The sequence below is a fragment of the Aquarana catesbeiana genome, linkage group LG04 (genome assembly GCF_042186555.1).
Source record: "Aquarana catesbeiana isolate 2022-GZ linkage group LG04, ASM4218655v1, whole genome shotgun sequence".
Lineage (NCBI taxonomy): Eukaryota > Metazoa > Chordata > Amphibia > Anura > Ranidae > Aquarana > Aquarana catesbeiana.
Genome location: NC_133327.1, coordinates 102,515,796 through 102,539,115, shown reverse-complemented (window position 1 = coordinate 102,539,115; position 23,320 = coordinate 102,515,796).

Below are 23,320 nucleotides of genomic sequence, written 5' to 3'. Positions count from 1 at the left end.
TCTGTGGAACTTTTGAATAAGAAACCACAAGACATAAGCCGTCGACAATTCAAACTGCTGCTTCAGGTCACCACAGAGGCTAAACAGACGATAGTGAGAGCCTGGAAAACGTCCTCCCTTTGTGTCCTTGCAGTTTCGTAATATTGTCATACAAGCAATGATCCATGCCAAAATTTAAGCTTTACTCTTAGATAGAGTGGCCAAATATGAGAAACTTTGGGACCCGTGGGTGACAAATTTCTTGCCTCCTAACTTCGATACCACACTATTACTCCCTTAAACAATGATGCCTATGAACAGTATATGTGCGATAACACCTGGAGATCCCAGTCTCCCCCCAGGGACACCTCTTATCCGTTCTTTCCCTCCCCTCGCCCTCCCTTGAGGGCCCCCCCGCCTTCTTTCCTTCTCTCTTCTTTTTTCAAATCTTGGTTCCCCCTCCCCTCTTCTTGTATCCCCCACTTACTTTTCCCACTGTAAATTTCATGTTCTTTTCAGCCCTTCTGCAGCCATAGTCCCCACATACAGTTTGCTTAACCCAATCATCTTAGCAGGACCCTACAACACAGCAGCCTGACCTTAGGGTCCTGACCTGCTTAACTATCTTTACGGGAAACATCTTCCCCATTCTATTGGCAGACCTCACTACCCCCATATGGTTATATAAAGCATACCTCATGTTATTTCTGATTTTAAATGTCAGAATCTCCTTCTGCTTTACTTTCTGTAATAACACTGTTTCAGCCCTGGATTCCTGGCTATTATTTCAGGTTATGCTTCTCCTTTAAGCCGTTTTTCTATTTGACTTGTTGTACACAATTTTGTATGCCATTTGGCACAAAAGTGACATTTATTTTCTGTATTCTTGATTCTTGTTATCAATAAACAATTTGATCAAGAAATTTTCACAATGAAATAAAAAAAAAAATGCATTTTTCAAAGCTTTTATTTTTTATTTTTTTGCTCTTTCCAGTTTTATGATATATCATGCTATTATACCATTCTATAGTAAAACATTATATGAGTTGAATTTCTAGTAGACTTATACCTTTTCATTTTATCATAAACAACCTAAAAAATGCTTTAAAAAAGGATAGAAGTATTTTCATACAACAGTAAAATGTCACTAAAATATCTCACTAAAAGGAATGCATAGTGACTTTGTAAATATTTTCTATGTAATCAAGAAAATGTTACATATTACATATTGAAACTTTGTCATTTTTACCCAGCAGGAGAAGGTATAAGCTATTTTTCATAATTGCTTCTATTTCATAAAAGTCTGTTGTTTGAGTTGTGTAACAAAAGATGAAATCTGTACGCACAAGTCTTTTGTTGGATGTCTCAGCCTGGGATGTTAATCAGACAAATTGATCATCAAAGCAGGCTGTTCTCCCTATAATAACCATTAGCACTGTTGGGATCCCTTGTCACGTATTATATATTTATTTGTAAAGCCTAGCTTGGCAGAACAGCAGCTAAGTGGTTAACACTTCCCTCTGGTAGCACTAGGGTTGTTGGTTCAAATCCCAACTATGGCATTACCTGCCTGGACTTTGCATGTTCTCCCTGTGTATGTGTGGGTTTCCTCTGGGTACTCAGATTTCCTTCCACACTCCGTAGACATGCTGGTAGGTTAATTGGCTCCTGTCTAAATTGCCCATAGTATTTGTATGTATGAATTTGAGTTAGGGACCTTAGATTGTAAACTCCTTGTGGGCGGGGACTGATATGAATGTATAATAAATGTGTAAAGTGCTATATAAATTGATGGCACTATGTAAATACAAATAATAATATATATTAGGCTAGTTAGCCTGTCTGAACCCCTAGCTGATGTATGTGAACAAGCATCAGCAGGGGATGTGTCATTCTGCGACAATAACACTAGCACTGCAAAATGACAGATCCCATGCTGGCTGGTGTTTGTAAAATGCCAGATGGGGATCCTGGGTTATGTCACTGATCAAATATGGTCATAGTTATATAGTTAGTCAGGTTCAAAAAAGACCATCTAGTTCAACCAAAAAAAAATATACAGTCCTATACCCACAACTGATCCAGAGGAAGGCAAAAAAACCCCAACAACGCATGAGTCAATTTGCTACAACAGGGGAAAGAATTCCTTCCTGATCACCCGAAAGACAATCAGATATTCCCTGGATTAACTTTACTGATAAATGTTAGTACCCATTTATATTATGTACACCTAGTAAAGAATCTAGGCCTTTTTTACAGCAATCTACTGAGCTGGCCAGAACCACCTCTGGAAGGAGTCTATTCCACATTTTCACAGCTCTTACTGTGAAGAAACCTTTCTGTATTTGGAGATGAAATCTCTTTTCCAATAGATGTAAAGACCCTCTGTGATGACTTTAAAGTGAATAACTCAACACCAAGTTCACTATACGGACTCCTTATATATTTGTACATGTTGATCATATCCCCCCTTAAGCTCCTCTTCTCAAGAGAGAATAAATTTAGTTCCTCTAATCTTTCCTCATAGCTGAGCTCCTCCATGCCTCTTATCAGTGTGGTTGCCCTTCTCTGCACTTTCTCCAGTTCCCCAATATCCTTTTTGAGAACTGGTGCCCAAAACTGAACTGCATATTCCAGATGAGGTCTTACTGATGATTTGTACAGGGAGCAAAATGACCATATTTGGTCAATAACATCAGCCAAGATCCCTCGGCGGTTTGTTGACATACAGCAGCTGGCCATTTTTTTCTGTTTGTACTGTCCTTTAAAAAAAAAGGGCATAAGATCTCCCTCAACATTCATACCAGACTCTTATCCAGGTAAACAGCATGGGTGGCCAGGAAAAGGAGGGCAGTAAGCATCCACCATCCCCTTCCTGAACCATACCAGGCCACATGTCTTCATCATTGGGAGAGTACCTCGCAAGGAACTTTGATCAGATGTTGAGTGAAACAAGGCCTGTGCTCCCCAAAAAGAATGTGGGGTTTTCTTGAGTTGGTGACATTTCAAAATCTGGAAACCCTAGGATGCATAGCATAATAATAAAAAAACAAACAAAAACAAAATAAATAATAAATAAAAACACCCACAAATTTAATAAGTCTTAAATAACCACTTGACTTCTGGAAGGTTTTACCCCCTTCATAACCAGGGCATTTTTGCTATTCAGCACTATGCTACTTTAACTGGCAATTGCATGGTCATGCAACATTGTATGCAAATTAAATGTATATACATTTTTTTAACACGAATATTTTTTTTTAGTGGTAGTTGATCACCACTGTTTTTTTTTATTATATTATATATTTATATTTATTATATATTATATTTGTAGCACTAACTCACTGTGGAGCTGCTGGTTTAAGCAGGTCTGTTACTTTCACTTTGCTTCCCTCTGTTTCACCGTCACCGGGTCTAGGGGTTCCGTTGAGTTTACTGCTGGACGACACAGGCACCAACACTGGAGTACATTTTCAATGCTTTATTAAACAAACTTTAGGAAGTTGCAGGAAAGAGACAGAAAAGGAAACCTTCAGGAGAAACTCATATATCTTCTTACAAGATCTTAGCGACAAATGTCCTGGTAGAATTCAGATAATTAGGTGGAATGCACTCCCCTTGTGGCACACACTCTTTGCTCGTCTGGATAGGCCTCTCTCACTGGTCTAGCAGCCAGTACGCAGCACGAATCTAAAGTCTCTTCTACAGACTTACTTGGGTAATCAGATCTGTATCAGATCTTCTGCAGTGAACAGTCAGTCATAGTGTCTGAACCTTTAAGCCGAACCGGCGACACTATGCTGTATAATTGCTTCTTTTGGATACGTCCTGCAACCGACTCACCAGGCCCCTCTATAGACCAGCACGCTGCGTGATCTCTCCAAGACGGGTCCTCCCCTGGGATCTCCTCGGCTGTCCAGCTTCATCACACAGGACCGACAGCTCAGGACCATTCCTCGGCTGCAGTGGTAGGCCCCAGACAAGCCTCTGGACCCACCCCTGCACCGCAGCATCGTGGGCCTCCCGATCGGAGGACCACGAGGTAGCTCCTTAATGCATACCTGTCGGCCAGGAGGGCCAGCAGGTGGCTGCAAAACGACCCTAGAACATGACGTCTGTCCCATAAATACCCTCGCCCAGAATGCAACTCGGATGACCACCTCCACCGAGCTTGTCTCTGAGACAGAGGAGCATCTATACACTTCGACACGTTGCCCTTCCAACACTGACTAATGGTAACAGTGACACCCACCGGTCAGCACGGAAGTACACACAACATCAGACAAGCTGGAACAGAGGCAAACTTTTAACCTTCCTAACACACAATTTACTAAATTTACCTAATCTGCGGTAGATTGTAAATCTACCAGCGCTATATATTTATAAAAAAATTTGGAAAAAAAAAAGATACGTTCTACTTTCTGTTAAAAAACATATCAATCAAATAAAAAAGATCAAATTTCTTCATAAATTGAGGCCAAACTATGTTCTGCTACATGTCTTTGGGAAAAATAAAATCCATATAAGTGTATATTGTTTTGTGTGAAAGTATCTACAAACTGTGGTATATATATATATATATATATATATATATATATATATATATATATTATATACTCGAATTTACACAGCTATAGGCACTATACTGGTCATGGCGGTGATCAGCGACTTATAGTGTGACTGTGATAGTGTGGTGGGCAATCTGGTGCTAATAGACACTGGCTCAGAGGGTCACTATCTAACTGACACTGACATCACTGGTAACACTAATACAGTGATCAGTGATATCACTATACACTGTACTAATGACACTGGCTGGGAAGAAGTTAACATCAAGGGGCTAACTATGTGCCTAACCAGTGTAATGTGTGCTGCTTTTACTTACTGATCCTGATTTTTTTCTCCCTGCTTTTCAGGAAGAAAAAACAGCCAAATTGCTGTTCTCTGTACACAGAGTTCTGTGTGCTTTTAAACACAGAACTCTGTGTGTAATTTGGCACAGCCGATCGGCAGGTATTGGCTGAAATCTGTTGCCAAACTTTTGCTGTGTCCGCAGGGGGCGCCATGGGTCAGCAGGGGGCGTTTACACGCACATCCCAAACCTAGAGGAAAGCTGGCAACGTATATGTACATTGCTGAGCGTGCACCTGCCGCCCACACACAGTTTATTTGCACCCAGCATTATTGAACAGCCATTTTCAGGAACATGTGCACGGGGAATATTATGTTTGGACTTGAACAGGAATGCAGTGCAATTCCTGTCCAAATCACATGCGGTTCCCTGCACTGTATCAGTGTGAACTGGGACTAAATGACAGATTCCCAGCTGGTTTGTTTACAAATAGAGGCCAGCCCAGGATCTGTCATTTAGAGGCAGTAATGGTGTTTGTAAACAAACATGTCATTTTTAACCACTTCAGCCCCTGAAGATTTTCGCCCTTAATGACCAGGCCATTTTTTGCGATACGGCACTGGGTTGCTTTAACTGACAATTGCGTAGTCGTGCGACACTGTACCCAAACAAAATTGACGTCCTTTTTTCCCACAAACCTCTGCGGTTTTTATTTTTTTGCACTGGCAGGGAAGGGGTTAACAGTAGGGGGCGATCAAAGGGTTAAATGTGTTCCTTGGGAGGTGTTTCTAACTGTGGGGGGAGGGGACTGACTGGGAGTACGGAGAGATCGCTGTTCTTAATCACTAGGAACAGACGATTACTCTGTACTTCCCTGTCAGAACTGGGATCTGTTTGTTTACATTGATAGATCCATCTTGGCTCTCTGTGGAGCGTTCGCGGGTGGCTGCAGGCCACATGCATCAGCTCCCCTGCCCAGCCTATGGCTGTTAAAGGGATCGACTTACAGCTACGGCAATTTGAGGGAACAAACTGACCTGCCGCAGTATAATGAGGGCGGCTGGTTGGCAAGCAGTTAAAGGACTACATCATCATACGAAAGGCAACTAAACTGACAAGAGGCATGGAGGAGCTCAGCTATTAGGAAAGATTAGAGGAACTGAATTTATTCTTTCTTGAGAAGAGGAGATTAAAGGGGGGATATTATCAATATGTATAATCAGTAGGGATGAGCCCAATGTTCGAGTCCAACGTAAGTTTGACTCGAACATTGGGTGTTCACCTGTTCGCCAAACAGCGAACAATTTGCGGTGTTCGTGGCAAATTTGAAAGCCGCCACAACATCGTTAAAGTCTATGGGACACTAACATGAAAAATCAAAAGTGCTCATTTTAAAGGCTTATATGCAAGTTATTGTCATGAAAAGTATTTGGGGACATGGGTCCTGCCCCAGGGGACATGTATCAATGCAAATTTCTTAAAAACGGCTGTTTTTTCGGGAGCAGTGATTTTTATTGCTTACAGTGAAACAATAAAAATGGAATATTCCTTTAAATATTGTGCTTGGGGGGGTCTATAGTATGCCTGTAAAATGGCGCATTTTTCCCGTGTTTAGAACAGTACCACAGCAAAATGACATTTCTAAAGGAAAAATTGTCATTTAAAACTGATCACAGCTGTAATGAATTGTCGGGTCTCGGCAATATAGATAAAACTCATTGAAAAAAAAAGCATGGGATCCCTCCAGTCCATTACCAGGCCCTTTGGGTCTGGTATGAATATTAAGGGGAACCCTGAACCAAAATTCTATTAAAAAATTGCGTGGGAGTCCCCCTAAAATCTATACCAGGCCCTTCAGGACTGATATGGAAATTAAGGGGAACCCTGCACCAAATTTAAAAAAAAATGGTGTAAGGGTCCCCCCCAAAATCCATACCAGACCCTTCAGGTCTGGTATGGATTTTAAGAGGAACCCTGTGCCAAAATTAAAGAAAAAACCCTTGCCCGGTGGTTGTGGGGGTATGCGGGTGGGGGGCTTATCGGAATCTGGAAGCTCCCTTTAACAAGAGGACCCCCAGATCCCGGCTTCCCCCCCTGTGTGAATTGGTAATGGGGTACCCTATCATTTCACAAAAAAGTGTCAAAAATGCTAAAAAAGACAAGAGACAGCTTGGGACAAGTCCTTTATTAAAAAAAAAAAAAAAAAAAAAAAAATGTCCCACAATGTAAGTTCACACCGCAAAATTCGCAACCGATCCGCCTCCATGGGAGGCTCTTGCTGACTGACGCGTCTTCGCTGTAACAGTTCTTATATATCTGAGGGCGGGGCCACACAATGACGTCAGAGGGGGCGGGGTCACCCGTATACATCACTGTGTGGCCCTGCCCTAAGTTATATAGGAACTGTCACAGACAAGATGCGTCAGTCGGTGGGAGCCTCCCATGGAGGCAGAACGGTTGGGGCTTTCTTTTTTCTTCGGTCCATCAGGCCTTACATCATGGGACATTTTTATTTTTTTATTTTTTAATAAAGGACTTGTCGTAAGCTGTCTCTTGCCTTTTTTACCATTTTTAGCACTTTTTTTGTGAAATGGTAGGGGTACAATGTACCCCGTTACCAATTTACATGAGGGGCGGGATCTGGGAGTCCCCTTGTTAAAGGGGGTTTCCAGATTCCAGTAAGCCCCCCGCCTGCATACCCCCACAACCACCGGGCAAGGGTTGTGGGGATGAGGCCCTTGTCCCCATCAACATGGGGGCAAGATGCTTTGAGGTCAGACCCCAAAGCACCCTCCCCATGTTGAGGGCATGTGGCCTGGTATGGTTCAGGAGGGGGGTGCTCTCTCATCCCTCCCTCTTTTCCCGCGGCCTGCCAGGTTGCATGCTCGCATAAGGGTCTGGTATGGATTTTGGGGGGTCCCCTACACCATTTTTTTTAAATTTGGTGCAGGGTTCCCCTTAATTTCCATATGAGACCTGAAGGGCCCGGTATGAATTTTAGGGGGACCCCCACGCAATTTTTTTTTAAATTTTGGTTCGGGGTTCCCCATAATATTCATACCAGACCCAAAGGGGCCGGTAATGGACTCAGGGGGGATCCCATGCTCTTTTTTTCAATGAGTTTTATCTATATTGCCGAGACCCGACAATTCATTACAGCCGCGATCAGTTTTAAATGACAATTTTTCCTTTAGAAATGTCATTTTGGTGTGGTACTGTTCTAAACAAGGGAAAAATGCGCCACTTTGCAGGCATACTATAGACACCCCCTAGGCACAATATTTAAAGGAATATTTCATTTTTATTGTTTCACTTTAAGCATTAAAAAATCACTGCTCCTGAAAAAACGTCAGTTTTTAAAAAAAACTTTTGCATTGATACATATCCCCTGAGGCAGGACCCAGGTCCCCAAACACTTTTTATGACAATAACTTGCATATAAGCCTTTAAAATTAGCACTTTTGATTATTCATGTTCGTGTCCCATAGACTTTAACGGTGTTCGTGTGTTCTGCCGAATTTTTTGCCTGTTCGCATGTTCTGCTGCAAACCGAACCGGAGGGTGTGTGGCTCATCCCTGATAATCACATAAGTGGTCCATATAGTGAACTTGGTTTTGAGTTATTTACTTTAAGGTCATCACAGAGGACAAGGGGGCACTCTTTACATCTGAAGGAAAAGAGATTAAAATCTCCAAATATGGAAAGGTTTCTTCACAGTAAGAGCTGTGAAAATGTGGAATAGACTCCCTTAAGAGGTGGTTCTGGCCAGCTCAGTAGATTGTTTTAAGAACGGCCTGGATTTTTTCCTAGATATACTAATATTATATAACATACACATACTGGATACTAATATTAGTAGGTAATGTTGATCCAGGGAACATTTGATTGCCTCTTGCTGGACCAGGAAGGAATTTCCCCTGCTAGAGCAATTGGATCATACTTTATTGTTTTTTTTTTTTTTTGCCTTCCTCTGGTTAAACTGTGGGTATAGGATTGTATAAATAGGATTGTATTTTTTCCCCCTTCTATTGATTGAACTGGATGGACGTGTGTCTTTTTTCAACCAGACTATGTAACTATATACTGTTCCCTAACTTTATGCACAGCTTTAAAGAATCCCCAAAGCATGTTAGTTAAAGGATATATATATATATTTATATATATATATATATTTAATGTTGCATTTCAAACCATATTAAAGAACCCTCTCTCTGCTACATAGCATTTTTCAAACATTTGTTTGCATATGTACATATCCCCATGGAATTGCCCAGCTACTGATGCCCTTTTTTAAAGAAAAAAAAACTTGCAAATTAGCCTTGAAAAACATCAGAAAAAAATACAAGTTTTGGGTCCCATAGACTTTAAATAGGGTTAAGCGATATGATGTTCAGGGTTCTTGAAATTCCCATTGGGTTCATCGAATATCCAGCAAATTGAACTGTGCCCAGTTCGCTCATCCTTATCCCTCAATATCCTGTTGGTGTTAACAGAAATCCCAGTGAGAAAAGTGTATTCTCTGTCTCAGGAAGTTGTTTTATGTAGAAGGTAAATTTCCAGGTACCTCACAGCCATATGTGAAAGTAATTATACCCTTCATCACTGAAGTTATGAATAAAAAAAGTTTTGCCTTTGATCTGGAATTAAGTAATTCTTTCTTTAAAGGCATGCCACCAAGAGATAATATTAGTAACAGTAATTAGTGGTTAATGTGCTGTAGTAATGAATAGGAAGAATGTCAGATTTAAAAGGCACTGGCCTGGAACCTTACATGCACGTTTTCATCGACTTGCAGAAGACAGGTTTAGCTGTGACATCATTGTGTAAAAAGTGTCCTGGAGCAGAATGCTAATTCACATTACACATCAATAAAACAGCTAAGCGGTTTCACCAGTCTGAAAGGGTTAAATTCACTGTTAGGATGGCTGGGAATACATGTATATGTGTGCACACGAGCATGCCATTGTGGTTTGCTTCCTACAAATGGTGCACAGATTTTACTGTAACCATATTTTGTATACACAGTAATGCTCCAATGGTTCCCTGTGTAGTGCTCTGTCTGCCGGGTAAGCAGTCCATTGATTTGGCCTTTCATATTCCCTACCTACACACACCATCTGGATAGTAGGGGGTGACAATGAGTTCAACACGAACAGGTATTAACCCTTGTACAGACTTGTCTTCCACCTTAGTAGTCTAATATCTAAGCAGATAGCTAGCTTTAGGAATTGTCCATATACAACCCCATTATTAGAGTGTAAGCTCTCAGGAACAGGGCCCTCCTAACCTTTTGTATTGAATTGTATTGTAATGTACTGTCTTTCTCCATAATGCATAGCTCCCAACTGCCCCTGATTTTGAGGGCTGTCCCTCATTCCAAACAAAGTCCCTCTGTCCCTCTTTCATCCTCATGTGTCCCTCATTTTGGTCTGATCCATATAGTTTTATATAAAATGCACTACTTATCTATCAAAAAGTGTTTTAGAGTGCTAAACCTTTCATCTGATTCCCAAATTGCTGCATTTGTACATTGTACATTGTGGGTTTAACCAATCATTTTTTTTTGTACAATTCTCCTTTAAGGGGGGGGGGGGCATGGCACAGTGTGTTTCCTGTGCTTACATAGTTTTTCTAATAGATGTCCCTCATTTCCATCTCAACGAATTGGGGGGTATAATGATGCAAGGTGAAGAACAAACTGTTGGTGCTATATAAATCCTGTATAATAGTCATAAATAATAAATCTACCTAAGCAGTGAATTGCAGTGGGAATGACAGCATAGGTGGAACACTAAAAGTGGCATAAGTGAATACTTTGAAACAAAAGAATAGTACAGGGAGCAGAAAATGTCCACTGTGTGGACAAGACAATGACTTTCAAAGAGCAACATACAGTATATTAATTGTAAAGTATCCAATAAGAACTCTATGGTTCACAGCTTTGGCAGCAGAAGTCAATAGCCGTTCCAGGCCTTGACACTTGTCTCACGTCCCTGAGTAGGAGAATCACTAGCATAATCCTGAGCATGTCTGAGAAATTCTAAAGGGGGTTTCCCAGTGTTTTTTGTTATGGTATTCCACATTCTTAAAAAAAACCCCAAAAAAACATACTCACTGAGATGGCCGCAGCATCAATCCAATGCTGCAGCTGCCCCCTGCTGGCTCTGCTGAGAACTGAGCGATCAAAGACCACTGATTGTTCAGTTCTTGGGTCTGCTCTGAGCACAGAGCCGTGACTGTTAGTCGCCACTTTGTGCTCTGCCCTTAATTGTTTACTAGAGTGCTGGGGTGTGGAGGGGGTGGGAGTAACTAACTCAGACTTTCAGCAACATGCCGAGAGGCTGAGCCAGCTGTCAGTTGGGCATCTAGGTGGTTCCTGACATTATTGCTGGGATCCCTGCAGAGCCTGGAACAGCACTGTGACGTCAGCTGACAACAGGCTTTAGCCTGCTGTCAGCTGAATCTAGGTCACAGGAGTGCAGAACTAAGTTTAAAGTACAACTAAAGGCAAAACTTTTTTTTTTAGTTTTGGATAGAGTGGAGGGGGATTAGAACACCTGTCAGTTTTTATTGCTTTCTGTGCCCTTATTAGGAAGATTCACATTTTATGTTAGTACTAGTTACCATTATCATTAAAAATTTAAGTAAAAAGAAAATCCCAAATTTTGAGTTTTCCCCAGAAAAGAACTGGAGGGGAAATCTTCTAAAGGGGACACTAGTTCTGGTGACCTGGGGGTCCCTAAGGGATTCCTTTGATTTTCAGGGATTTTCTCTCACTTTCTGTTTTAGGACAGAAAGTGAAGGGAAATCTCCCTAATGGGACACAGATAGCAAAATATAAACTGACAGGGATTATAACCATCCCTTGCTCTATCCAAAATAAAAAATAAAAACATTTGCCTTTAGTTCTACTTTAGCCATACTTCTCCTTTTAGCTGCAGGAAGAATAACTCTAACTAATGTGTCATAGTCAGCCAGGAGCAGTGGTGCTGCCCCTTTTTAAAAGGTAGAAAGCTTCAGTCTTCATTGTTATATGACCACAGGGCCATTTGCCTAGCAATCAGATATGCTACTTTCCTGTAGCGCTAGCAGTTAGGACAGCTCCCCCTAGTGGCTGGGATATGACTACACCAACAATTTAGTGCCCCTTCCAGAAGGTTGCTAAGCCAGTCCCTGCTGGAGGGTTTTCTTCTTTAACAGGCATATAAATGGAGGACAGATAATGGATATAAGAAATCAAGTTACTTAAATCAGGGATCACTTCTAAAAAGCTTCAGTGCTGTTATGGAAACATTTATTTTGAGGAGTCTCCCTTCACACTGCTAACTCCAGGCATTTAGTTGTAGTGTCCTACTGCAACACCATGGCCATTGAGACAGCAGGACACAGAGTTCACTGTACATTTCAGGAGAAGGCGAACCCACACACCCCATGGTATAGTGGTGGTGACCCATTGGCTGCTAAATAACCCATTCCAAACCAGAGCCCATTATGGCGCCAAACACAGTTTGTACTCTCCATTTACTCTCATTGTTCATCCCAGCCCATTACAGACACTGAATGCCAAGTCAGGTTTGGATGTTAACAGCTTTTCTTTGACATAACATGCAGCTAATAGTCTTCACAAAGAGGCTTTTCCAACACTGTGGCTTGAAAGAAGTTTCAATAGAACAAACATCTTTCAGAACTAGTGCTAGTGCTCAGGTGCACACTATACCAACACTACACTAACACTCTACACTAACTCGCAAGTAGCAAACTGAGCCCTGCCCTATCTATCTCCACTTCAACAACACATGCAAAAGCTTCCTATTGGAAAGAACCTTTATAGTGTGGGGTGGAACTAGGAGCACTGAGCTGTGATTGGACCAAGTCATCATCACCTTGTCCTATCAGGGCTCTGACAGTGCTCTGTGCCCTAATCGGCAAAGCCTTGCGCGTGACCAGCAGTCAGGTGCAAGGGTGCAAGGCTTCATCCAATAAGGGCCCTAGAATACACTGTGCAGCGTGCAGTGCATTGTGGAGGGCTCAGCGAAAAAACATCCTGCCAAGCGCCCCGCAAATTCGGGCATCCGCAGAGTGGGCGAACAGGCGATCTTAAAGACAAACCTTTGCTTGGCCCAAACCGTTCACGCAACACTAATGGTTACCTTTAAATGGTAAGGGTGAGATGAAAAGACCATCTTATTTTCAAATGGTGACAGAAATTATCCAGGCAGATACTTTTAACTAGCACCCAATACTGGTTCTAGGTGCAGGACAGGAGTAGATTGCTTGGTAAAGGTGCCAATAGAAGAGTGTAGAGAGTAAGCTCGCCTGGAGATCTGTGTAAAGCTATAACCGAGAGTCAAATTAAACTGAGCTCATAGAGTCCATGAAGAGACCCAGCAGCAACTATGGGGCTATGTAGAATTTAAACTCTGACCCTGGTTAAAAAAGCCATTACCATTATATTGCTTTCAACTGATTTTTGAATTACAATGAAAGGCACTTTCCTATCTTTAATTAAAACATAAGTGTTGTTTTTTCACATGAATGTTGTACGTTTTCATGCTTGACTCATGAGACCTTTAACCACTTCGATACTGGGCACATTCCCCCTTTCCTGCCCAGGCCAATTTTCAGCTTTCAGCGCTGTCGTATTTTAAACAACAATTGCATGGTCATGCAACACTGTAACCAAACAATTTTTTTTATCATTTTTTTCTAACAAATAGAGCTTTCTTTTTGATCACCACCACAAATAAGAAAAGACTGAAAATTTTGAAAAAAAAAATGTAGCGCTGGTAGATTTGCAATCTACCGTATGTTAGGTAAATTTAGTAAATTGTGCGTTAGGAAGGTAAAGTTTGCCTCTGTTCCAGCTTGGCTGACGTTGTGTGTGTTTCTGTGCTGACCAGTGGGTGTCGCTGTTGCCACTGGTCAGGGTTGGAAAGGCAACGTGCTGAAGCGTATAGATGCTCCCCTGTCCCGGAGGCACGCTCGGTGGAGAAGGTCCTCCGAGTTGCATTCTGGGCGAGGGTATTTATGGGACAGACGCCATATTTTGGGGTTCTCTTTACAGCCACCTGCTGGCCCTCCTGGCCGACAGGTATGCGTTAAGGAGCTACCTCGTGGTCCTCCGTTCGGGAGGCCCGCGATACAGCGGCGCAGGGGTGGATCCAGAGGCTTGTCTGGGGCCTACCACCGATGCCAAGGAATGGTCCTGAGCTGTCGGTCCTGTGTGACGAAGCTGGACAACCGAGGAGATCCCAGGGGAGGACCCGTCTTGGAGAGATCACACAGCCTGCTGGTCTATAGAGGGGCCTGGTGACTCGGTTGGAGGACGTATCCAAAAGTAACTATACAGCATAGTGTTGCCGGCTCGGCTTAAAGGTTCAAGCACTGTGACTGACTTTCACTATAGAAATACCTACATCCTGTGGCAAAGGATTGTATGGATTTTGTTCCCAAACAAGTCTGTGGCAGAGACTTTGATTCGTGCTGCGTACTGGCTGCTAGACCGGTGAGAGAGGCCTATCCAGACGAGCAAGGAGTGTGTCCCACGAGGGGAGCCCATTTCAAATAGTATTTGAATTCTACCAGGACATTTTGTCAAGAGAACCCTACCAGAGAACATTTGAGTTTCTTCTGCAAGTTTCCTTTCTACCTCTTTCCTGCTACTTCCTAAGTCGTTTGTTTTAATAAAGCATTGAAAACGTACTCCAGTGTTGGTGCGTGTGTTGTCCAGGAGTAAACTCAACGGAACCCTAGACCCGGTGCCGGTGAAACAGAGGGAAGCAGAGTGAAGGTAACAGATCCGCTTAAACCAGCAGCTCCACCGTGAGTTAGTGCTACAAAAATAATTCTTTGTTTCTGTTATAAAATGTAGTAAATAAGTATGTTTTCTCCTTCACTGATGGCCACTGATAAGCTGCACTGACGGGCACTGATAAGGCGACACTGATGGGCACTGATGAGGTGGCACTGATGATGTGGCACTGATAGGCACTGTTGAAGAGGCACTAACATGCAGCACTGATAGGCACTGATAGGCAGCACTGGTAGGTGGCACTGATATGCAGCACTGATGGGCACTGATAAGCAGCACTGATGGGCACTCATAGGTGACACTAATGGGCACTGTAAGGCCGCACTGATGGACATTTATAGGTGGCACTGATGGGCACTTATTGGCTCCTTACCAAGATCGGTGTTGCGGTGTGCAAGACTGACACACCACACCAATGATCGCCATGCTCATATGACGCCCAGTCAGGAATCTCAGGATAACTTAACCACTTTGCGCACGTCATTTTGCTATATGGCGGACGGGAAATGGTTAAAGTCGAACTAAGGACAAAACTTTTTTTTTGTCATTTTGGATAGAGTAAGGGAGGGTTATAACCCATTTCAGTTTTGTTTTGCTGTTTGTGTCCCATTGTTGAGATTTCTTTTCATATCCTGTCTTATAAGCAAGACAGGAAATGAGAGGCAATCCCTCCAAAATGAGGGAATCTCAGGGTGTCTCTAGGCTTACCAGAACTAGTGTACTTGTAAGATTTCTCCTCTATTCTTGTTCTGATGTTAACTCAAAATTTGGGATCTTCTTTTACTTTCACTTTCAATGATAACGGTAAACAGGACATCTATATCCATTTCCTAATGGGGGTACAGACAGCAATAAAAACCTGACAAGAGTTCTAATCCCTCTCAATTCTATCCAAAACTAAAAAATAACGTTTTTCCCTTAGTTATACTTTAAATTCATTGTCCCATTAAAATAACTTTCAATGCCTGCTTATATCATTATACATAATTAGCTAACTGGTACTTTTTTTTATTTTATTTTATTTTTATGGAGTTATGAAGCCAAAAATGTTCTTTTTTTTCTGTGAGAAGCTGTAGATTGAACAATGTGCCCTGAAAGGGATAAAATATAAGATGAAGAGTATTGCTATCATACTTCCTGAGACAGCATGACGGATCTTAACAACATGTCAGTGCACAGAGACATCTCCTACAAGAGCAACATTATGCTGTGACATGCTCTGTCCCTCTAACTGGCCTTCCTTCCTGCCTCCTCTGTCTGTGATCAGCTCAGACATGTCCAGAGTAACATGAGTTCAAGTTACCTCTTGTCACACTTCACAACATAACGTGTGCATCGTGTGACCCCTGTTGACTGTTCACATTATCTTCAGACGACTGTATTTAGAAGATTGCTTTATGTTCTGCAAATAAATACAGATCACTGTGGTATCATCAAAAGAAATCCCTGTGTTTAGGGAAAAAAAAAAAAAAAAAAAGATTCAAAAACTAAATAAAAGGAATGGAATTGATAAAAAACGTAGAAAATCAACTCATGAAATTTGATTTCATTTTCTATAATGTCAACAATAATTGGATGCATTGTCCTGGATAATATTTTTCCTGTTTATATAGAAAGTATATGAGTAGGGATGAGCCAAACACCCCCCGGTTCGGTTTGCGGCAGAACATGCGAACTGACAAAAAGTTTGTGCGAACACGCAAACACCGTTAAAGTCTATGGGACCCGAACGTGAAAAATCAAAAGTGCTCATTTTAAAGACTAATATGCAAGTTATTGTCATAAAAAGTGTTTGGGGACCCGGGTCCTGCCCCAGGGGACATGTATCAAAGCAAAAAAAAGTTTTAAAAACGGCCGTTTTTTCGGGAGCAGTGATTCTAATAATGCTTAAAGTGAAACAATAAAAGTGAAATATTCCTTTAAATATCGTGCCTGAGGGGTGAATATAGTATGCCTGTAAAGTGGCGCGTGTTTCCCCTGTTTAGAACAGTCCCTGCAGCAAAATGACATTTCTAAAGGAATAAAAGTAATTTAAAACTGCTTGCGGCTGTAATGTATTGTCGGGTCCCGGCAATATAGATGAAAATTATTGAGAAAAACAGCATGGGTCCCCCCCCCCAGCCTATTACCAGGCCCTTTGGGTCTGGTATGGATATTAAGGGGAACCTTGCACCCAAATAAAAAAAAAAAAAAAAAAAGGCGTGGTGCCCTCAGGCCCTATATACTCTGAACAGCAGTATACAGGTGGTCCCCGGATTACAAACAAGATAGGGACTGTAGATTTGTTTTTAAGTTGAATCTGTTTGTAATTTGGAACAGGTACATTTTTTAAGTGTAGCTCCAGCCAAAAAATCTATTTTTAAGCTTTTTGGATAACATTTGTTTTGCTGTCTGTGCCCCTGTTCAGAAGATTTCACCTCACTTTCTGTCCCAATGACAATTGGATTTTGAAAATTTTGGGTCATTAGGGAAACAAGGATTGGTGATAAAGCATCAGTGGAGACACCTTTTTCCCATATTAACTCTCACAGGAGAGAATTTCCCTTCCTAGGGGTAGATTTCCTCTCACTTCCTGTTGTATCCCTCTATTTGTAAGTAGGAGTCGGATGTTTGAAAATAGGAGACCGCCTATATATACTATAGGGCCTGCCCTATATACTCTGCAGAAAATTGGGCCTTGGGTGTGGGTGGTACCAGAACACTGTAAGCCCTCACAGTTACTCTTGGTGGGCGCTGGAATGGGCTCTGCTGTGAAATATTAGATCAAAAATTCGAATTACACGCCCCTGTTAAACAGGGGCAGAAAAATTGGGTCTTAGGCAGTGGTGGTGGTGCCACAACACTGTAACCCCTCACAGATTCTATTGTTGAGCGCATAAACGAGTCCGACTGTGAAATTTTTTTTTTTTTTTAAATTTAAGATTTTTATTATGTTTTTCAAAGAGAAAAGAAAAGTACAGAAACATTGCCAATTGGGCATACCCTGGCGTCTTAGCATTTATACAAACGGCAATGAGAAAAGAGCTTATTTAAGTGTAATTTTGATTGATCTAAAGCAAACAAAAAGAAACAATCGGTGAGTAATAAGTAAACAAGCATACTACAGACAACTATGGTAGTATAAAGGGTTATTGTACTAGTAAGTTAAGTACTGATTGGGGGGAACATCTCTGTGTAACATAAATCATGTTATGACATTGTACCCTATATTACGTGTTTTAATAAGTGTCCGTGAGACCGTAATAAGATAGTAGGGGCTGATGTAGAAGCTAGGTGAGCTAGGGGTTGGGCTATTACAAGAGTGGTGTACTTCTAGAGTCCAAAATCCAGGGGTGCCAGTTTCTATTGAAGCGCTCAATGGACATGTTGGCTTTGGCAAAAGAGAATTCCATCTGAAAGTGTTGGTTGAGTAGGTTAATAGCATCTTTAAGTATTGGCGGGTCGGCTGATTTCCATTTTTTTGCGATTGTTAGTCTTGCGGCAATGAGAATATGTGTGATCATTGTTTGTCGATGGGTGGGCATTGTTGGGATCGAGAGACCTAGGAGTAGGTCAAGCGGGGACAGAAATTGGGGTGTACCACATAAAGCTTCAATTAGATTGTGTACCTGTCTCCAGAAATTCTTGATTAGATGGCATTCCCACCATATATGTGAAAGAGAACCAATTTGAGCACAACCCCTCCAACAATTTGGGGAGGTGTTCGGGTATATTTTCGCCAGCCTTTCTGGGGTGAAGTACCATTTGTGAAAAAGCTTTTGTGCTGCTTCCCAGTGGTTAATGCAATGCGACAGGCGTAGGGGCAGTGTGAGGGCTTTTGGCCATTGTGTTTCTGAGGGTAGTTGGTCTGACAGAGAGGACCAGTACTGTACGGAAGAAGCCAGATGGTTAGTAGTTGGTTTAGTGAGTAGCTTGTACATAAAGGAGATTCCTTTGGTCTTGGGTATAGCTATATTGTAAAATTTGAGTATTGGGAGTGAGATATCGTCTGCAGTTGTCCAGGAAATTTTTGATAAGCTAGATCTGATCCTTAGATAGAGAAAAAACGTGTGTTTGGGTAATCCGTATTTTTGCATTAATTGCTCAAATGAAAACATAGTTGATGATGAAAAGAGCATACCTAGATGGGAGATGCCGGCTTTTGTCCATTCTGAGAGAGGTAAGTCCGGGGAGATGAGGTGTAATGCCTCAGTGGGTATTGCTGTCAGGGTGTCCTTTGATATCCCTCCCTTGAGTTGCAGTACTGAAGTCCAAATTCTTGTGGAGGATGTGATAGTATCAAGAGGGTATCTTTTGGGGTAGGGGTTGAGCCACAATGCGGCTAGGAAGTTTTTAGTATCCGTGGGTAGTAGGTTGGATTCAATTTGTTTCCAGGTAGTGTGGTGTTTGTCTGACCACCATGTTTTCAGTTGGTCTAGGATAGTTGCTCGGTGGTAGGCTTGAATATCTGGGGCGCCCAGTCCTCCATGTTGAACTGGGGTTGTGAGTATAGCTTTTTTTATTCTAGGTCTCTTTTGTTGCCAAATGAATCCGTTGATGATCCCTTGGATTTTTTTTATTTGGTTTTGCGCTAGAGGAAGAGGCAGTGTACGGAAAAAATATAGGACATGGGGAAGTAAATACATTTTTGTCTGAGCTATCCTACCAGCCCATGAGGCTGGAACCCTACCTAGATCCTTTGCTAGTTGAGTAAGCTTGTCCACGAGGTCTTCAAAATTAATTCTTAGTAGCATTCGGCTTGGGAAAGTTAATTGGATACCCAAGTATGGGAGAGAGGAGTTGGAAGCCCAAGCAAAGGGGGAGCTAGTGGTGATGGTATTTAGAGTTTGAGAATCAAGGCCTAGGTTAAGCATTAGGGATTTACTATGATTTAGTTTGTACATTGATACTGCGCTGAACTTGTCAAGGATTAATTGGACTGCTGGGAGAGACGACAGTGGATTAGTTAGAGCAATAATCACGTCATCTGCGTACAGACCGATTTTATGATCGGTCTGTCCAATTGTTATTCCTGTAATCGAGGGGTCAGATCTAATAATTTGTGCTAGGGGCTCCATAATCATGGCAAAAATTAGGGGGGACAGGGGGCACCCCTGTCTCGTGCCATTAGTGATTTGGAATGGGTTGGAAACAACTCCTGACGTCCAAATGCGTGCAGATGGGTGAGTGTATAGGCCTAGTATGGCAGAGAGAAAGGTGCCCGAAAGACCAAATTTTTGGAGTACTGCCTCCATATATGGCCAGTATACCCTATCGAATGCCTTCTCTGCGTCCAAAGATAGGAAGAGAGAAGGCGTTCGAGTGTGCTCCGTCCATTGGATAAGGTCAATGAAACGTCTAGTACCATCTGAGGCTTGTCTGCCGGGTACAAATCCTACTTGGTCGGGATGAATAATCTGGGGGATGATGGTGGAAAGGCGTTGTGCTAACAGTTTAGCATAGATTTTGGTGTCTGTGTTGAGGAGTGAGATTGGTCTGTAGTTGGCTGGATTGTCTGGGGGTTTCCCCCCGGTTTGGGGATGGTGACCACTAGGGCATCGAGAGATTCCCTAGGGATTATGCCTGTAGTAGCAAATTGATTGTACATGGCACATAGGTGGGGGACTAAGGGTTGAGCAAAACGTTTATAATATTCGTTGGGTAGTCCGTCAGGTCCTGGTGCTTTATGTAGGGGTAGGTTGTTTATCACTTTTTGAATTTCAGTCTGTGAAAAGGGAGTCGTGAGAGAGTCTAGTTGCTCTGGGGAGATCGAGGGGAGGGAGATAGAGGATAAAAATTTCTTTATATCATCTTGGGTGGGTGTGAGATGGGGGTCTGTTTTCGTAAGGTTGTAAAGTTTGGTGTAGAAATTACCAAATTCGTTGGCAATGTCTAGTGGGTTGGTCAGGTGTTTGCCCTGGGGATTTGTGATAAATGAAATTTTTTTATTAGAAAGTTGTTTTTTGAATTGTTTGGCCATAAATGCTCCTGATTTATTGGCCGATGAGTATATCTGAAGTCGTAGTCGTTTGATAAAGTAATCAAAATTTTTGTGAAGGTGACTACTGAGTTGGGATCTCAGTTTTTTGAGTTCTGAGGAGGTAGTGTTAGTGGGGGATTTCTTGTTTATTGTTTCAAGAGATCGAATTTGTTTCAGGAGGGACTCTGTTATAGAGGAGTGTTGTTTTTTAGCCTGGGCTCCAAGTTTAATGAAAAGACCCCGTAGGCAAGCTTTATGAGCATTCCAAACAATAGCACAGTCAGTTACAGAATTGACATTTTGGTGGAAGTAGTTATCGATCTCGGATTGTATTTGAGACTCAAAGAAGGGGTTGTTGAGAAGGGAGGTATTTAGTCTCCAGACCGTGTGTCTAGTGGTTTGGGAGCGGGATGCTATTTTGATCGTGACTGGAGCATGGTCAGACCATGATATAGTGCCTATGGTGGAGGTAGTGATAGCTTGTAGTAGGTGTTTATCTGTAATAAATAGGTCAATACGGGAATAAGATTGATGTGGGGGGGGAAAGTAGGTGTAGTCTCTCTCCTCATCGTGCATGCACCTCCATATGTCATAAAGGTCTTCTTTTTGGAGGATATTTGATATTGCTGAGGGCCTATTTCTCGTGGGATTGGAGGTATCGAGTGTAGGGTCAATTACTTCATTAAAGTCTCCACACATTACCAGGGGGGAAGATCTGTAAGGGGCCAATTTGGCAAAGAGAGTGGCGTAAAATCTTTTTTGTGCTGTATTGGGGGCATAAACGTTGACTATAGTGAGAGGGCGGTTGTCAAATGTGGCTGATAGGATTAAGAATCTGCCATCTTCGTCACTTTCACAGTGATGAAGCTTAAAGTTTATTGCTGCGTTTATGGCAATCATTACTCCTCTCTTTTTTTTAGGGGCACTTGCGAAGAAGCAATGGGGATATTTTTTGTGACTACATTGGGGTTGATTGAGCTTAGTAAAGTGTGTTTCTTGGGCGCAGATTATGTCTGCTCGTTGTTGTATTGCTTCTTTCCATAAGAGGTTGCGTTTAAATGGTGAGTTTAGGCCTTTAACGTTGAGGGAGGTAATCGAGAGTGCCATATTAGTATTGTAGTTGTGAGGGCCTGGGCAGAGGGAGAGAGACCGCACCTACTGTTGATGGATGTGAATACACAGTTAGATAATTAAATGCCGTATATGGTACAAGTATATTGCCAAAACCAGATGCTTAATACGAACAGTCTACAATTTTAGGAGAAATTTATAATCAATGCTAATTACTCTTTGCTGTAATCAAGAAAAAAGGAACAGAGAATAAGAAAAAAAAAACCAGAGACAAAAAAAAAAAGTGTGCTTAGCACAACTGTAAACCTGAGGGGTGGTGAGGAAGAGAAATAGATGTGGCGCCCAGGCTGGATATAGGTAGATCTGGGGATCCGAGCTTGCATCAAAGTTAGGTCTTTTTGGAAGCTTTATTCGTCACATTTCTGGAGTCAGATGACTTGTAGGAGGGAGTAGCATGTTCCGCTTCTCTGGGAGCAATGGGGAGAAAACCCCAGTTGGTGAGCTTTTTGTAGCCATCCTTCGGGGAGAGAATAGGCACTATCTTTTGTTGGTTAGTGACCAGCAATTTCGTAGGGAAGCCCCATTTGTAGGTTATTTTTCTTTGTTGGAGTATGGAAGTCACTGGGGCGAATGCTCTACGCATCTCCATTGTAGCCGGGGACAGATCAGTGAACAGCTTGACATTGTTGTAAGGGGCTGGCAGGGGTGTCACGGATCTGGCGGCGGAGAGAACTTGTTCCTTCACATGGAAGAAGTGAATATGTGCCAAGATATCTCTGGGGATATCATCAGGGAGGTGTGGCGGTTTGGCAATTCTGTGGGCTCGGTCAATTAAAGTGTCGCGGGCGTTGAGGCGTGGGAGTAGGGCCCAGATAAGCTGTTGCAAATAGGGAGTTATTTCGTTTGGTTTAACCGATTCCGGGATGCCCCGGAATTTGATGTTATTCCGCCTAGAGCGGTCTTCTAAATCCGCCAGTTTCATTTTGATACGGTGAATTTCTTCCGAATGGTGCTCATGAGCATCTAACAATTCGTTGTGTGCCTTAGAGTAGTCTTGCAGATTTTCTTCTAGAGCGTCTGTGCGCTCTTCTAGGCAGTCTATTTTATCATGCATCTGTGATAATGACAATTGGAGCTCTCTATGCAGATCTTGCTGCAGTGTAAGAAGCATAGATTTCAGCATAGCTTCAGACACTGTATTGTCAGTGACAGGTATAGCAGCCAGGGAGGGAGTATTTTGGGCGCTGTGTGTCCCTGCAACAACTTGGGACCACAGCTGCTTCTTTGCATGAGGCTCTTTGTTGGGGGAATGTGCAGGGGAGGTAGCCAGCCTCTTACCTCTTTCCTGTTGCAGTCCTCCTGGGGAATCCTCTGGAGGGGGGTGAATGTCCATGCTGTCCCAGTCCTTTGAGGTGGTCACAGTGCCATGGAGAGGGAGTGCTGAGGAGGTAGGCTGCAGGTCCTCTGTGCTGTTGTTGGAGCGGGCGCCGTCTCCTTCATCGGCGCCATCTTGGGCCTTCTGCATGGCGGCGGCCGGCGGATAATAGTCGGTGAAACGGCGGGGGTTTGGCGGCTTGTACCACTGCATCAGTGTGCCTGAGTGGTTCCCCGATCCTTCCCCGCTGTTGTGGTGTGAGCAGCGGGAAG